General features: G+C 35.2%; 1 protein-coding gene across 2 annotated transcripts in view; it reads right to left on the bottom strand.

The window, feature by feature from the left end:
* The window catches only part of LOC106154771 (uncharacterized), a 112,678-nt gene that overhangs the window by 89,055 nt on the left and 8,125 nt on the right, over positions 1-15,498 (bottom strand). For both annotated transcript variants that reach the window (XM_087015678.1, XM_087015679.1), the window contains one exon: positions 11,679-11,767. The gene's annotated coding sequence lies outside the window, so the exon portion shown is untranslated. The remainder of the gene's footprint in view (positions 1-11,678; positions 11,768-15,498) is intronic.

Raw genomic sequence — 15,498 nt, 5'->3', positions numbered from 1 at the left:
GGTTCAGATATATAAAATACTAGCTGTTAATTTTCCCAACCACAGAAATAGTGCATTAATGAATCCCAACCTTCCCAGATTGCCCCTCTCCAATTTTATGGTTTCAAATTAACACTGATTGCAACTGGTGAATTTGCTGCTATTTCTGTACATTTCCCATTATATCTAATTACTCCTACTCTCTTCCATCATCAAAGTTTACGAGATCTCCAGGTATTCGTACAGGAAATAAGGTGTAGAGATTTATTAATGCTGAAGTTCCTCCTTAACACTGTAAACCTATGTAAGGAACATTAACAAGTAAATTAAATCAGTCTTGAAGATCCTTTCGGCACTGTCATCCTTCCTCTGTTTATAAAAAATTGTATTTAGAAAGTTCCTCTGAGTTTCTAACTGGCAGTCAGGCAAGACTCTTTCTCCCTGCCAGTTTGCACTTAAAATCCCCAAAATATTACTTAACCTGTGACCAGCAATTTTAGGTTAACAGCACATACAAACTGCACAGAGATAATCCTTAGCTGCATTCCAGTCACACAAGTCGATGGCGGTTAGTAATCTGCAACCATCAATTCCTTATGTAAATAATTTGGTTTTTCCCTGACAACTTTTTTGATGGCATCCTCAATATATAGAAGTAGCCGAGGTATGCTGGACTCACCAAACAGAATTAACGCTAAAAATGTAAGCATTGACATGAATAAATACAGTTCATTAAGTCTGCATCCCCACTTGTTTTGCTGTGATTATATTTGTCTCCTTTCCTTCCTTTATCTCTAACTCCAACAGACACTAATACTGTCCTTGTATTAAGTGTGTCACCCAATGAGGAGCATCACCTTATCAGAACTTGGTCGATATTGTCACCTCTTCAAGGCCACCCCTGTCTACATGGACCTTCTACAACGGGTGTTTGGACATAATACTATATACAAGTTCTGTGAGGTTGGAGAATATTGAAAATGATTAAGAATGATTTTTAAGAGTCACTGGCGTAGATAAATAGTCCTGATCTGAGTCTGTATAAAAAAAGGGTATATGTCACATGGGGTTGATCCTGTAGTCAAAATCCGCAGGATCTTACGGTTATTCTCATTCCCGCTCCCGTAGTGAAATTCTTTATTATTTCCTCCTGAGTAATCATTCACATTTAAAGATCCCTACTCCCTGAGATGATCCCAAAAGTCAAGTTAACTCTCTTTTCAAAACCCTATGATTTTTTTTCCTCAGGATCTTCTCCCTTTATTTCAATATATCCAGACAGAGTTAAGTCCCTGGTTCTCTATCCTTTCCTTGTCAGTTAATTCACGCCAGAGTTCATTAGTCAAAGCCTCTGTGTAGATTTCCTAGAACTCTGCTTACAGTCTGTTCCTCCTGTATTTAACTATCAGAGCTCACTAAACTTCTCTTCCACCTCCTTCTCCTCGGTTGTTTCCTATATAAATCTCCCGAATCCTACCACCTATGTCCCAGCCTTGCCACACACTGCACCACACCACAGCCAAAGTGGTTAACCACACCAAAGCTCACAGGGGGGAGCCACTATCTGTGGTACAAGACAGATTTTTATCAATGGCGAAACTTGGGTCCAAATTTTATAATGCTGACTTTAAAATGGGCCGTTTCGATCATGATGTAACAGTTATAAAACTGAATGAAACTACCTAGTTCCATTAAGTAGAGTTAACAACTTGAAGTCTGATACATTTTATGTGACTCAACGATATAAAACTCAACCCCTCGTTACATGCCAGCGACTGCTTTTAATGGGGAGGCTGTGTGGTGGTGCATTTGGAGTCGTTTACCTTTCATTCAAAACCAAATTGATCTCAGCTTGATTTTAAAGCAGTGCCGTTACTTGCCCTAATGTTTAACCACGATTGTGTAGATACAGCACAGCAGACTTGAAGGTATTGGTATACTTAATAGAACTTGACCACTGAAACGTGGTATTCCACTTGACAGGAAAAAAAGCCCAATAAACGGTCCAGTAAGGGTATTGTTTGTTCCAGTAGAAATTAGACTATCTGGTCAGTATTAAAAAGGCAACTACTGCCCAAAGACAGTGTGATTCTAAAGCTAGACATAAAGAAAAAAAAAGTTAATTACTTACAAGGGTCAAAAGGGGAAAATGACTAGAGTTTGGATTCAGGCCTAAAGAGGATTTTTAATATGAGAAAAAAATCCTCCATTGACTTTTTTATCAACAATCTATAACTTTACTTCATATTCTACCTGCTAAAAAAAAAACATTTTTCCTCAAATTTATTCTGAGAAAAATCACCAACCAAGTCACTAAAAGTAACTCAGAATTCCTTGAAATGCCAAGCAGCTCCTAGAAAACAATCTGTTGCCTAATTACATCTGTGTCTTGAGACAGATACGTGTAATTATTGGTCAGACAGCTGTAGTCACCACTCTCATGTCCTACGTGATCAGGGTGCAAAAACAACCTCTTGTTTTCAACATTTATTGGCCTGTGACATATTGGATAATAAACTCTCACTCACACTAACCTTTCCTATGTGATAACTTCTAACCTGGCCATTTATATTCCATGTTTTCCACCCAAATGGAAAATTAATTCAACTTCAGAAAAGACCCTATTTGTTACACTATTAACTTCCCATTTAATACCTGGCTGGACATATGATAAAACATCTGGGTGGATGACCTTTGTGGCAACCGTAGATGCTTTTTTCCGGAAAAGGGTCATTCCAACAAAGCAAGTAATAAAATTCACATCTTAGGCTTGGCTGATTACGCTATAAATACCAGTAATGAATGAAATACTCAGACTTCAAGTTAGACCGGCTATAGAAGTTAGACCGGTTTTAATTGTAGCCCTCATCACTTTGAAATGTCCCTTTTTGTTGAGTATAATGACAATAACAAAGTCCACTGTTAAATTGCACAGAATTTTGCTTTTTTTTCACTTTTCATTTACACAAGACAAGAGCATGAAACTAAAGGTGCCTCTTACCTCGTCAGTGGATGTAAACAATTTAGTTTGCACTTTAATTCTTTTTGCAATTCAAATTTGCAAATTAATGGCACCTTTAACCAGCTTTTTTTATAATAGGATATCTTTTTAAATAGAAAAAGTCTGTATGAGTCAGAAATTTTTAAAGCATTGCAATAGCACCAGGCCCTCTACGCTCGAATCAGCAAAAAAATAAAATAAAATAAAATTTCCTCCCATTTTTTTCCTTCTTTGCTTGCTATCACTTCTGCACTTTTCCCTCCACCAATTCTTAACATCCAAAACAGAAGCATGTAAAAGAAATAAAAACTCAGGTTTTTCTTTTAATTAAGTGCAATTAGAATGAACCAAGGCTGAAATAAAAAGGGCAGTTACATGTAAAGTGGTAAAATACAAAAAAGGTTTCAAATGAACACTTTTCTGGATTGAAATGCACTAAGAGGCACTATTAAAGCTAATCATTACCCACTTACAGCAGGCTTATCAGTCAGGTAAGATATGCCAGGTAGGCAGTAAATAGTGCACTAAACATGACACGATGCACTGTGACAAGTTCTTAAAAAAGTGGTTCACACCCTAATGCATTACACATCGCAAAATAAGCTCATCAGAGAAACAGAGGTCTGAAGATTAGCGGGGTCTCTCTGCCTAAAGGCTTGGTGACAATTTTTCTATGGACAAATCCAACTTCACAGAATGTCTGAACACAGCCAGTCTAACTTAAGACAGGTCTGAGCGTGACCAAACACTGCCTTAACATATCCCTCCCACATTCCAATCACTAACAGTATACCTTCATTACATAGATAAGATAGAGAGAGACGGGGTTGGGCTCCTCCTCCTTTGTCATCATGTGTACTGGAACAATTCACAAACAAAAAAAGATATTTCATTGTAAGATATTTCATAGTGTGGTTTAAATATCAAAAGGGATGGAGCAGAGGCCAGGAGGAGGAGGGGGGAACAAATTGGGGTGATCAGAGTAATTCAGGTTCATATTCTATTCCTGCAAATACCATTGCCTCACGTCAGGTAACTCCCGAGACAAGGTTAAGAAAACCAGGCAATCCATTATATTCCTTAAAAATAAAAGTTATAAACTGAAAGTACAGATTGTCCAAATACTGAAAAAACACATACATTCTGTTTATCTTGCATACAGTGTTTATTCTTACTTATTTCGTTTTTGCAAAAATTACTGCTAATAAAACCCTATATTTATGTCATGATATGAACCTTTCAGAAGATCCAGACATAATCTCCAGTAGTGAGAATAATTCCAGTTATTATTGGGAAAATATCATGAGACAGGACCAAAGTCCTGGGAGTTGACTATAATTGTTATCAGAGACAAACAATTAATGGCTATTAAATTGCCGGCTACTGATACTGTCAGTGTGTAATCAGTATGTAAATTACAACGTGCTGGAGGGACTTTTTTAAAATATTCCTGCTGATACCAAACTTCCCACTAAACGTCTGATCAGAGACTATTTTCATTTTTACCATGTTACCCTGAGTATCCCTGCCTTTTGAATCCCCTTCCCCTCTCTCATATTCCAAATACTACAATAGCCTGCCGTCTTTTTTAAATTATGACATTCAGGGTGCCTCACACCACATTGCATGTAACCTTGGATAAATAAGATGAAAGAGAGAGGGAGAAAAGAATAAAGTAATCCAGCAATTTCTCAAGTTGAAAATTATGCATGGATGAGTTACTGCTACAATTGGTGCATTTATGTGACGTCACTGTCTGGGCGGAAACTATAATCATTATTGAGTATCATCATCAATAGCCTGTTATCAAGTAATGCATAATATAACTGTCGGTGGCCATGCTCTTTATACTGGTAATCCATTTCCTAAATTTATACAATTATCCTGATAATTATATTAATGATAATCTGTCTCAAATTTCCCTTAGAAAAAAATCTAATCAAAAAATTGAATTGTGGCATAGACATGTTTCTTTTCTAAAATAGAAATGTTACATCAATCATTCTACCTTAGCAAATAATAACCAATTCCGATACTACATTCTTGAGTGGTAACTTCCCATTTGATAACTGTTGTTTTAAACTGTATTTATACAAAATCACCACCAAAAACTTGTTACATTCTATTTTCAAAAAAAAAAAAATGCTTTCTACATCCCTGACATAATCCCAGCCAAGAGCAGGCCTGGTAACCAGCATCATTGTGTTAGGTGTGCTGTCAGATTGTGCTGGTTGTAACATCCATATTCCTGGCTAATGCTATCAAATGTACAAGCCCATTACTATGAATAATCTACACATTTCCATAATCCTTGTCAGTGAAATAATTATACAAGGCCACTATAAAACAAGATATCAGAAGCTATCATTATAGATCAAATGAGCTGAGATTTCAAAGGTAAAGAACACCTAATTTTTCATATCAAAAATCAGAAGCTTCTGTAATGATTATGAATCATATATTCTGACATTTCAAAGGTTAAAAAAATATACTTTTTCCTTTGAAGGCAGCTTAGACTTTATTAATCCCTTTCATGAAATCTAGGCAGTTCAAACAAACTGGAAGACGAAGCACCTTCACATCTCCAATATGAACCCAATGGATCATTTGTCCTTTATGTGAAATGAAAGGAGACGCAATAAATCATAATCTAGGCAGGACGGCATACTTGGCAATTCATGCAATTTGTCATTGATAAAGTAATAAAAGACCGGGTCATAACCCAAGATGTTACAAGATGCATATCTGGTATCAATTTTTTTTGTTATTCTCATCGATAAGGCACCAATATTTCCCAAACAGAATATTTCAGGATTTAAAATTAAATAAAAAAAATTTGGGGGGGAAAACCAATGCGAGTTCACTTAAATGAAGTAAATATATTAATCTAAAACATAAGCGATCTTTTTCTGGTTCCAAAACAGGCACAATTACTCATTTCATACACCTCCTACTGATTTATCTTGAGTCAAAATAGGTTAAATTTTGGCACAAAAATTTCAACTTATTTCTTTCAAAAGTCCTTATGTGAAACAGATCCCTGCTGGCAGGAGCCCAGTCTATGAATCACATAATCCTAAATGAAGTCATAAAGGAGACCTGATCCATCATAAGCCGACAATATCCCTATGCAAATTACATGACAGGATGGTATGGCAAATTGTATCATCTTACTAACCTCATCCAGATGAAGTGAGAGTAGTATTTGCTACGGTAAAAAATGTCATTGTGATGGCTATCTGTGTCAATTGTGCCATCAAATCCTAAAACATGAAGGCGCTTCACCTGGTTTTAATCAACTTCATGAAATGAATGGAAGAATGGATGAAGGGAGAGATAAATGGATGAATGCGAAATTTAAAAAATTGACTGGAAAAAAATGATTATTTAAGTTTAAATCTCACTATCAGGCTTATTTCCACAACAACTAAAACACCAAGTTAAACTGCATAGTAGTTTCCTGTCACTTAACCAAAGCACAAGAACTAAACCAAAAAGACAACAGAATAGAGAAGAATAGGTTTATCTGATGCAGCATTTCACACACCATCAAACAAACTTAGCTCTTGGCAAAATAACTGAGAGATTCTATGACTCATCCTTAGGGTCATGTACTCTCTTTTCCAGGGTTATAAACAGTGGGATAAAAGACGCTAATGTTTAATGAGGCTCGACTCTATCCAATTATGGGGATAATAAAAACCTAACAAAATTACTTCAGTCTAACAAAGGAAAAAGATGGAGGTGGTAGGAAAATAAGCTGGTTCCTGTGTGAAGAATTGGTCGGAATGAAATGTCTGATTAACTTTTGCAGATGTTTTTTCAAAGTGTCATGCTGAAGATAACAGTGATAGTCAGAAGAAAGAAATGAGAAAGTAGAGCCAAAATATGCCAAGATAAATGAAAATACAACCGATATTTGTAGATATCAAATAGCTCTTGAAAATAATCCACACACAAATCTATTAAAATAAACATTGGTGGTTATATTAATAAGCTTTGATTGAATAAAATATGGTCTTTTTCCTTCAAATTAATTGAGTTTCTTGAGGTAGAATGAATGATAATAACCCTTGCCAATCTCAGAATTCACACAAGACTATCAAAACTTTTTACAGAAGAAAAAAAAATTGTTGACGGGTAATAAGAGAAGTTAATTGCAACCTGGTAATGAACAAAAGAAATGACACAGGGGAAGGGGGGATCAATAATTATCATTGGGCAAGTGACAAACCTAATTCACCATGGTCAATTACGCAGTAGATTATTAACAGTAACAACAGGATGAAAGAGAAACCACATTCTAATCATCAGAGGAAAAGAAACAAAGGTGAAAAGCATCACTGATAATCATAATTGTGAAGGCAGTTTCATTTGTTTGTTCCTCAGTCTTTTCTTCTTTTTTCTTCCAGTAAAAATCCACAACAAATTCCAACTTCTCTATCTATAATAGAAAAGATTGGACAAATCATTTCATTGATAGATAAATGCAACTCCAAGGATATCTCCTAATTATACTTTATCCTGGAATCTCATACCACGGGCAAGTGTCACGAAAAAACTTAACACTAAAAAATGGTCTTAAGTATTAATCCATGTTCTAATATAATAGTAGCTACTGATTTTTTTTTTTTTTTCAGAATGAACAATCTCCGCCAATAATCTCTCCACAAGGTGTGACATCAGAGCACCAGCTGTCTGCTGGGGGTCAGGTGGGGTGATGTAGTTACCTGAAGGGTGTGGCAGTATCCAGGTGTCACAGCTGGTACACTCAGAGAGTAGGATGAGGGTTTGAATAAGGGAGTACATAGGGATGGGGGCCAGAGAAAGACCTATTTTTAACTAAGTACTAGTTACAACATGAGTTATCTGCTGTATACGACATAATATTTATAGTTATATTGAGATATAATTATATCAAGACACAGTTGAGATATAATTTGATCTTGTATGACAAAATCCAGTGGACAGCGAGAAGTTATAACTGACTTTGCCCATGACTGGTGCTACGAGCAAGAGGACGAACGCAACAAAACGTATGACAATACAGGCAAGCCTGTGAGTGAAATACAAGTGCAATTATCCTACTGTTTGAAGCACTGGCAGTGGGATAAAGTCAGTTTCAACAGTTAGAAAACAGCCTGGCAATCTTTCAGTATTTTCATATCCGAGTGAAACACTAAATGATCGCAGCATGAACATTCTAACACCTGGATATGAAGAATAATAAACCATTCACATAAGAAACACTCGTCCCTGGAAACTAGCAAAAGACCACTGTGTGTGGCACTGCCTCGGACTATTAAATCACATTTTACCTATAAATCAAATGATTTCTACAAAACACCTCTTTACAAATAAAAAAATAAAAATAAACAAAAAAATGCAAGGAAATGTTTGTGAAAATCCACATTGTGCATGTAAAGTTCAGCAAGCTTTAAAAACAGCATGCAACTGGATAATTTTCACATCTCCACCTACCTTAAATATCATTGTTCATTTGTCATATGTGGCCGCATTTCAAGAAAGTTTTCTCCACAATATATAAATTCTAAAGGTTATCCTTTGCTTCACGACCACCTGAAATTCACTTCTAAGAATCTTATTCTTACTGGAAAAATATCTTCAATATGAGTCTCAAACCTTCTCTATTCAACTTCTCAGAAATTTCTGGAGTCTTCACCAGTGTGTTATAACACTAAGAAAAAAATACTGCATCTCTCTCTCCGTCTTATCTGAATTTTTCCCTATTAACCAGTCTTCTATTACATGTCTGAATAAGCGCTGGAAAATCTTAAATATATCTCTCAATCTGAAACCTTCTGAGTTACAGAAGAAGCTGTAATTCTACACAAATGCCCTTCAAGCAGAAACCCTGGAGTTACTTCATGCAATGCAGTGATTTATACTCTATTAAGATTACAGTGACACACGTTCAAGATATTTCTTTTTTCTGGATTTTATATTTGTGTTTTTTTTTTCTTTTTAACCTTGACAAAAAAAAGAACTTGGGCAAATAAGGCAAGGAATGAAATCCTTGAAACTGATCTGATGTTGAAATTTCAATCTGGGAAGTCTCCAATCTGTTTCTGCCATCATTTTGTTTTGGAACAGGTGTATTTCCAAATTGTTAAATAATGTGTCAAGTAACAAATTAGAAAGTGTGCGTGCTGAAATTTAAAGTGGAAGATTAGTCAGAGTGACAATGTCACTAAAGAAATGAAAAAATCTGAGATAACCCACTCACTACCAAAAATGTCATTGAACTCTATTTCAGATGATTCCTGCTTACATCCATCTGTCTATGATTTGTTCAAATAAAGTGGTCAATGAATGACACAGAAAGAAAAATCTTACAACATAAGTAAAAAAAATGGCTTTTCAAGTCTTTTGGTTTAAATTTTTTTGAGCTAGAAAGAGAAAACAGTTAAAATTGAGATTTTGCAATCAGCATCAATTCAATAACCCTAACACTAATTTCCTTTTTTAAATAATCTAAATCAGCATTTATATTTTAACAATTCACTGCCTTTTTATATTCGCTTTGAAACAGATAAACAGAATCACCCTATTCCCCTCCCCCCCCCCCAAAAAAAATTACTTCCCACATAAACAGCTGAAAATATTTTATCATTAGAGGAATCCAAGATAACAGAAGAAATCATCTGCCAGTGACAATGGCATTTAGCTATCAGACTTGCCCTTTTAATTAGCCATTGCTCCATTAAAGTCATTTGCATTCAATCAGATTAACAAGGGCAGTGACTGCATCTCCCGGCTCTCCCGAGTGTTTGCAGTAATCTGATAACTGCCGAGAGGCCTTATTAATCAGGATTTGTCAGTCGGCCTGGTCTGAATTTCCATATTAATACAATTATCAACAGATATAAGACTGATCAATATATAAATCATTTCATTTCACCCTGTAAGGAGATGCGCTGAGCGACAGATGGTCGAGAAATTCTGATAAATCAATCATAAATAAATGCACGACAATGGGAAAAAAATGTCCTTTTGCCGTCACTGGTGATCAATAGTAGTTATCTAAAACATCTGTTCTAACTAGCGAACTCGCATCATCATTTTCATGTCATGACGCCCTCAACAGTGGACTAAAGAATGAATGAAATATATAATTTCATGTAGGCCTTTTTGATAAGCAGTTATTAGGAGTTGATGAAACCAGAAATGAAAGAAATTGTCTATTATCTATCAGCACCTGCTTTAGTTCTCAAAGGGCTATGTGTACTATAACATCCAACTCCTTGGAAGGAAAAAAAAAGGGGGCAAGAAACACTTCATAAGAGCAATATCCAGAAGCAGTATGCTTAAAGGAATTTTCAACGTTATCGTAACAAATATCCAAGAGAGACTTTCTATCCTATTACCACTACAGTAGTGTTGGACAGAAATGTGTTAGTTGAGACAGACTGCTGTTCATTCTGTTCCAGTCTCACCTGCTGCAATTCAATTCTCTTCTGATGAGTGCTCATCTTGATACAGACAGTTCATCTGCTAAAGCTGACACCTTTTTGAGCAATGCTTTCATAGTTACATTCAAAAATTGTGACATTTTCCCATGTTAATAAAGTCCTGAAAAGTAGCTTTTTTAACAATCTTTATATCATCTTTAACTTGGTCTCAAGATAATGAGAAACCAAAGCAATAATATGTGAAATGTTCATTCAAAGTTTGTTAACAACAAAAATAAATAAATTAATAAATAAAAATAAAATAAAACACCTGAAAAAACACACACATACAAAAAAGTTATGAGGTTAAGGTTAGGAACTGTTAGTAATGTCTTCAGATATTTCCTTTGCCATAACACTAACAGGGCCAGTTTTGTGCAACATAGGGTTAAATATGAAACATATGCCAACTGAGAGAGATGACAACGTACACGCCTGTTCTTCTACTTTCTCTCCAGCTGTGCCATTCCTTGTTATCACTGTCAGCTACATCTACATACTAGGTGGTTTACTGTAGGAAATTTCTTTGAAGAAACATAAAACTGCATTCAAACCTGGAAGGCTTTGGACCGAAAATCGGCCTGAAACAAAACATCAAATCACCAAAGTATACATTTATTTCAAAACTGAAATATTTTTTTTTCAAAAAATAAAAGATTTGTTAGTATTAACATAAAAACAGGTTCAAAAGTCCTCAAAGGTAAATTGGGTTCATGTTAGATTTTGTCAAAACTTAGCTAAAAACTGAAAATTCTAAAAAATTATCAAAATATTGAATTAAGTTGTGCATGAAATCTGTAAATGAATACCTTACAAAGAGTGCACTTCATGAAAGAAACTCTCTTACATCTAGTTACAAGACAACGTCAGCCAGGACATTTTTCGGGCCATGGAGCCATGTCTGAACACAACTCATGTTGTGCTACTGGAACTCGTTGTTGCACACTTATGCAATCTGATTTTCACACACATGAAGGTAAGCAAAGGCCAGACTACCACTTCAAGCATTGCGTAATGTTTTCAACAGTGACTAAAGATTCTAGTTCAGAGAAGTTTGGGATAAAAGCCAATTATTTTTTTCCAAGTTTGAAATTATCTTTCTGTGTAAGAACTCTAAAATGTCACTGTTTATTGTTGATAAATGCTTGAATCATGCCCCAGTCTGTTTTGCCAGTTAGTTAGAGTAATTTACTAGTATTCAGAAAAAACATTCTCAGCAAACTTACTGCTAATTCTCTTGCTTGCAAAGCCTCACACTGGTCCCTGTGGTAAACTAGGTGTTGGTCCCATCTTCTTAATACTGATGCAGTGACATCTGGCAGTAAAAAAAAATAAATTTTTTGATTAAGCATAATTCAGATTGTTATTAAAGAGAAAAAAATTCTTGTCTATCCAGAAGACATTGGGAATGGCAGTAACAGATGTGTATCATCATCCTTATACAATAACATGTCAACTATAATAAATACAAGTGACTGTAAAAAAATTACTGGCAACTACAACCTTAATTACAATAACTAGTAATTTCAAAATATCAAAAATTACACGTTAATTCACTCCATGAAAATAAGAGCTTGTACTGTAAATATGTCTGTCTCAATGAATGTTTAGGAAACAAATGTTCACCCATTTTATACTGTAATCAAATGTTGGAATGTGTCGCATACGGTTACTAAAATAAAAGACTTTCATGTCTTATTCAACCTGGAAACCAATTACATGGCATGAGAGACTAATCAATCTTTAAAATAAGACATCATATTCAACAGTGGATGAAAAAAATCTTTAAAAAGAGCAATAACAGATGTAATGACACCCAAAACCAACTTGACATTCAACCACATATGGTCTGTGACAACTAATGAGATGGAGACACGACTGCAGATAAAATGATCACTAAACGTCGCCGCTATCTTCATTACGACTGGTACCTCTCATTTCCGCCACTGAATCCATGATTCTGCCACATACAACCTGTTACTCCAGATTCAGACAACTCTCAACCAACAGAACTAACTATCGATCCAATCCAACCCCAAAAGCTGTGTCTATTCCTTCCTTTATCCTTACGCAAAGTTTAACTTCCTTATAATATTCCATCATTCCAAACATGTATATATATATTAATATGAAACTGATATAATTAATAAGATGTGGTATCTTTCAGAAGGTCACAAAACAAAGTTTAAGTAGGAATATTTCCCCCCCTTATCTAAGCGGTGTGTATATATACTACATGAGGGCCCATTGTTTCAAAGTAAAGCAAGTGTACTTGCTTATATCCTCTTATCTTTCAATGGCACTGCATGGCTGCGAATGTTATCTGGGCTCGTGCTGAGCACGTAAAATGCTCGCCAATCCGGGCTTAAATTATTAACTTTGATGTCAGACAATGAAGTGAAATGTAATCTTATTTGCCATTTTAGTTCTGATTGAGTTTTTAAAAACTAACATGGCTGTTTAAGAACTAATTTGCTAAAAGAAATGAGTCAGTTCCCTCTAATGTCTTAATCAATAAGGTTCTACATTATCTCCCTGGGTGTGATGAAACTGGGACTCGTACTTTGTCAGTGTGCCATCTTATCTTGCACCTCCAATAAAAATTCTTTTAAAGAAAAGATTACCATTTAGGAAAAAAGCTTTCAAAGTTGAACATACCCACTTTTCAACATTTAAAATATATTTTAAAATAAGCTGAAAAATATGTGAAAAAATTAAATTTCACAAAAAAAAAAAAAAAAAAAACTGTTTAACTGGAAGAAAGAATTACCAAACAGACTGCATTGCCTACTGAAGCTGTATTTTAGTCCCATGTTTCTTTCCTGTTAGTTTGAAAACAATAAGTGACATGGTTTTTCTTAAATGGTCATCTTGGGAGCAGTGCCCAAAATAGGGGTTTCTTCAAATTTTGATGCAACATTACATAATGTTTAACAGCATAATGACCATCAATCTTTAATAATAAAATATTAGTAGAATGGACATTCAGAAAACGTGACCAGCAAAGGTCTTCAGGCCAATGGAACTTCAAAGTCACACCTTGAAAATGCCAAAATGTAAACAAGACAGCACTGTTCTGACATGGGTTTATTTCCATTTTTAACACTTTTTTAACATAAAACAAAATAAACAGTTTACTGCAATTTTTATATGATCAACTAAGAAAGCTGATGAGATGGGAAAAATATCAATAGAACAGTGTTAAATGTCCAATTTCCTCCATTCTGAGATTCTGAACATAGTGGATGATTGAATCTGACAAACTGCAATGATATGAGTTTATTTCCATTTTTGACACTTTATTACACAATACACGATAACAAGTTTACCATCATTTTTACATAATCAACTAACAATGTTGTAAAGATGCAGGAAATGTCAAACAAACACTTTTACGTATCTTATTACTTAAATAATAAGGCTATTAACATGCCTAAGAATTGAATCTGAGTAAATGTGAAAAAACAGCATAACTTCTAAAATAATGCCCCAATTATGCCGTTTTTCAAACTCATCCTGTGTTTTAGTAAGATTGACCACTCCTGTAAGTTTAATGACAATTGGCCTATCTGTTTTTTCTTATATTGTGTTTACAGTGTTGCCTATATATGCTGAAAAATGAAAAAACAGCATAACTCAGTGTTTCCCCTGGCTTTCAAGCTCTGCGAGGTGGTAGGCAATCCGCGATCCCAGCAATAGTAGGGGGGTCCGGGGGCATGCCCCCCCGGAAAATTTTTTTAATCGAGGTGCAATTTGGTGCATTTTAGGGTATTTAGAACTGATTTTTTTTACATTTTATGTGGCACTGAATTGTCTTGTTTTAGATGTTTTGAGGAGTAAATTCAGTAATGACATAACAAAGGTTTGGACAAAATTTATTTTCCAGTATGCATTCGCTCAGTTTAGTCCTTTTCAGTTTATAGAACATACTCTTTCAAGAAAAAAAAAAGTTAGTACTTTCAAAAAAAAAGTTAATACTTACAAGAAACAAGAAAAAGGGCTTACTACATTGAATTATTTTCAAATTGACCAAAAAGTTGATAAAATATGTTGTTCTTACCGTTTTCACATTTCTGAAAGTAACTGGTCAATTGACTTTGCGTGTGGGAGCGCTTCATCCTAATATAAAACTGCTTCAAAAAGTTCTCTCCCTTAATTGTCGTTCAGCGCAATTGTCGCTCCCGCTACTAGTTATAGGCCTACGTAGTTTGAGATGTAATTTATAATCAACAACTTCAAACACCGTTAAATGAATTCTTCGGAATTAAAGAGATGAAAATCACACTTATCATCAATTTTAGTTCTTCGTTTATTCATTTATATGGTTCTATTCGGTCATGGGAATTCATATTCAATGCATAGGTTTCCACGCGAAATACTGACGTGACCCAGTTTTACAACGCTACTGCTTTCACAAAACTTACCCGTAAATCAATAGAAAATCTTCTCCAAGTTTATAAAAACAACGAAGGCCACTTTATTTGCTCCTTTTTTATCAGTGAATATTCGTAAACTATAAAAACAAACAACAGGCAGTCTGAATTTCGGAACATGAAGTGACAGAGAAAGTGTATTCTTGACACGTGATTAAACGGTGTCAAGAACAGTTGCCTCGTTTCGCTGCGTCTCTCATACTTCACAGAACTGCGAAAACGAGGCACTTACAGGGAGATAGTAACTGCTTGTTATTTTTAGGCATACGCGCATGCGTACTTCCGTTACTGCTAAATCAAGTGCTCAGAAGCATGGGATTACGTATGTAAACACAAAATGCCATATTTGCTTAGAAATAAATATAATTTTCAGTTAGCATGAGTGAAAATATACTTTGTCGTTCCATTCAGCCCAACGAGGCGGTGCTTTTGACAAATTTCAGCGAGGCGCTTGCAAATTTCAGCGAGGCGGGCGCCTCGCTCATTTAAGTGCAGGGGAAACACTGATAACTACTAAAATAGTGGCCCGATCATGCTGATTTATGAACTTGACCTGCGTTTTAGTAAGATTGATTACTCCTGTGAGTTTCATGACAACAGGCCTAACGGTTTT

The sequence above is a fragment of the Lingula anatina genome, chromosome 6 (assembly GCF_051362555.1).
Source record: "Lingula anatina isolate TDL-2025a chromosome 6, LinAna3.0, whole genome shotgun sequence".
Lineage (NCBI taxonomy): Eukaryota > Metazoa > Brachiopoda > Lingulata > Lingulida > Lingulidae > Lingula > Lingula anatina.
This window is presented reverse-complemented; position numbering and strand designations above follow the sequence as displayed.